Source organism: Sitophilus oryzae, unplaced genomic scaffold, assembly GCF_002938485.1.
Source record: "Sitophilus oryzae breed Bouriz unplaced genomic scaffold, Soryzae_2.0 scaffold_1053_pilon_pilon, whole genome shotgun sequence".
Lineage (NCBI taxonomy): Eukaryota > Metazoa > Arthropoda > Insecta > Coleoptera > Curculionidae > Sitophilus > Sitophilus oryzae.
The window spans coordinates 19,862-23,486 of record NW_022145675.1 but is presented as its reverse complement, the minus strand read 5'-3'; positions in this window follow the sequence as shown (position 1 = coordinate 23,486).

Below are 3,625 nucleotides of genomic sequence, written 5' to 3'. Positions count from 1 at the left end.
TTCAAAGTTATTTCTACGTTAGTTTTTATTAAGTTCTGTGATTATTAGTTTGTGCATTAATACCATCCTCTTACTTGTTATTACCACTTACGGCGTTGTGAGATCTACATCAATAAATAAATAGCCCATAATAACGCTTAGAATAATCTTCATAATGAACTAGTTTTTGCCAATATGTAATAAGTAAAATAAGTTATAAAACAAATAAATCAATTAATTACTAAAATATTAGTTGTTAAAATAAATAAAACGTAAAAATCTTTAAAAAATGATATAATGAATATATGGTTTGTCAGTTTAAAATTAAGATTCATCTCATAAATCCATCACAATCTGGCAGCGCTGTCGCCATCGCTTGTCACTCATAGTTGATCACGTGCATCGGAAATTGCTTTGCTATTACCATATATCTGATCTAGCTTCATCTTTAGATGCGGCTACTCTATAAAACCCGATCACAGACCATCGCGTCCAATTCGCCGACTCTCCTCTACCGGATCATATCAATTTGCGGCGTTGCGGTCCCTTTCGCGCCAAATACCTCTCTCTGATTGCCACATCCGGGATGCCGGAAGAGGCCTACCCTCCTCCTTTCCCTCCACTACCACCTTTCGGATCCCCCTTCGCCTTTTGATCAGCCGTTCTGGTTATCGGATCGGTATTAAGCTCACGTGTCGGTGGTCGTTTTTTTGTTTTGGATAGTTTGAATGGTAAATTTAGATTGACAGAGTGGCACATTTACTGTCTTATATTGGACTGCTGCGATTAATAAATGTATAAGTATTAAAACTAGTTTTATCGTGGAACAAATACCAGGTGTTTTTCAAAAGTAGTTCACCCCTATAACTTTTCTATATTTCGGACAAAAAACAGAATTTTGTATGTTAGTATATGACATAAATCACGACTGATTGACGTATTCAATTACTTTCGGCCACTTCTGGTTTCACCAGAAATGCCTACAAATTTTGATTCTTCAATGGTACACAGAGTATTTTTTTACTTCACTTTATAGAAGATGATACTTCAAAGACAATTTTACTTGCCTATCAGCAATAACGATATCAAGAAATTGTACCCTTCACAATTTAGAAATTTAGTGATTAAATGAATTAGAATAATCTTCATTCAATCTACATATGGAAAAATTGTGAGAAATAGAATCGAAAACGAATACCAAGAAATAGAAGTCTAAGAACAAGCACGATTTAGAGAGCAGAGACAGCGTTCCCCTGCTGGCGAGACTTTGGGAAGCTATGGAAAAAAACAATATATAAGCGTGGAACCAAAAAAAAAAGCACTAAAATCGTTATGTAAACAAACAAAAACTAGAATAAAAGTCGGCAAAAAGTTAACGACAGGATTTAATGGAACCAAAGGTCTGAAACAAGGGTGCTGTATTTCACCAACACTGTTCAAGATCCATCTCGAACAAGTTCTCAAAGGTTGGAAGCAAAAATGTCGAAATATGGGAGTACCTATAGGGGATAACATGCTCTACACACTGTGCTTCGCGGACGATCAGGTGTGCTCATAGCACAATATTACGATGACATAAATTATATGACACGTAAGCTTGGAGAAGAATATCAGAAATGGGGACTCGAGATCAATACTAACAAAACAGAATATATGTGTATCGGAGGAGAACAACAAGAAGGGAAGAAAATTAAGTGCTGCACAAAATACAAATATTTGGGTATGGAAATCACAAATGATGGACTGTTGGATACAGCAATCAAAGAACCACACCAACTTGGGAGGAATGCTATCACGGTATTAAATAGGATATTGTGGGACAGAAGCATAAACAACAGGAACACAACATTAATATATAATACAAGAGTATAACCACATACAGCTGTGAAGTGTGGCCAATAAATGAAACAACAAAACGAATGCTGAAAGCTACAGAGATGGGTTTTTGGAGGAGAGCAGCAGGCAAATCACGACTCGAACGCAGACGAGAGATTATGGAAGTTAAACATACAATAGTGGACGAGATAAAGAACAGACAACTCATATGGTACGGGCATGTCCAAAGAATGGCAAAAATAAGAATCCCAAAGCAAATCCTAAACTGGATACCTGCAGGAAGAAGAAAACCGGGTAGACCGAGAAGAAGTTGGCAGGAAGGGATTGACACTTTTATGGAGGAAAGAGTTCTCGAAGACGGTGCATGGAGAGACATTTACCATTACGACTATTGGACCATTTACGACTAGCAAAGTATGAGAGCGAGGGAGTTTAGACCTTTTTTGATGCCAGATTGACTGTACCAAAATATATTAATTGACGCCCTGTGTTATTTGTTTTATATTGCTCAAAATATAACACATATATAGAAAATCTACAAAACAACTATTGAAAAATAATAAAAGAAAACTCTTGGCATCCAAAACCGCCAGACTTCAAAACCGAAACTGAAAAATACAATCCATATATACCGATAGACGTACACATAATATAAAAGTATATCCAAATATTTCCATTACTCTTAGGGAAAATATTATACGAAATTCCATCCAATGCCATCGCATTCCGCATAGATCATTTTTCCTCCATATTTACATTATATCGGGTCTCGGTATCGGAACTGGCGAGGCAATGCCAGGAATCTGACAGCGCAATTTACATCGGCAATCTTATCGGGGCAAAGAGAAAATTAAAAAGTCCCCACAACAACAGATCTGGAATTCGGGGTGGAATCTGCGTTCCTTCAACTCGTCTCCAGTTTGCCCCTCTTTGACAGGCCCAACATGGAAGTATTTCTGAAGAAAATACGACGTCAGCTTATCTATATATTGTGTCATCTTTTTTCAATAGCTGGTTGTCAAATATTTAATATTTTATAGATTATATTACTTGCTTAGTAGTTTTTTACCCAGTACTTTACCTAGTAGTGGTTATAAAAAGCATTTTTGGTAAACTCTGTCTCAAATAGTTTCTGAAAAAAAATTACTTTTTTTAAAAGGTCCGATTAAATTTATATCTCCAAAACTAAAGTTTCAAAAAAAGTCATACTATACTAGAAATTCATGTACCCAGTAGTAGTTACAAAAAGCATTTTTGGTAAACTCTGTCTCAAATAGTTTCTGAAAAAAAATTATTTTTTTTAAAAGGTCCAATTAAATTTATATCTCTAAAACTAAAGTTTCAAAAAAAGTCATACTATACTAGAAATTCATTTACCCAGTAGTAGTTATAAAAAGCATTTTTGGTAAACTCCGTCTCAAATAGTTTCTGAAAAAAAAATTATTTTTTTTAAAAGGTCCAATTAAATTTATATCTCTAAAACTAAAGTTTCAAAAAAGTCTTTCTATACTAGAAATTCATTTACCCAGTAGTAGTTATAAAAAGCATTTTTGGTAAACTCTGTCTCAAATAGTTTCTGAAAAAAATTTTTTTTAAAAGGTCCTTAAAAGGTTTTGATAGATATAAGGCAATTTTAACAATTCCTATGGAAAAAAAAATAATATCTATGTGTATATTAAACTATCTACTTACTCAAATAACTGCAAACCACACTGTTAAACCAATCATTACTACATTACCTGAAAAAGAAAGAAAATAAAAGTGAGATAACTATAAACAATGAAATATAAATAAATTAACATGAAAAATA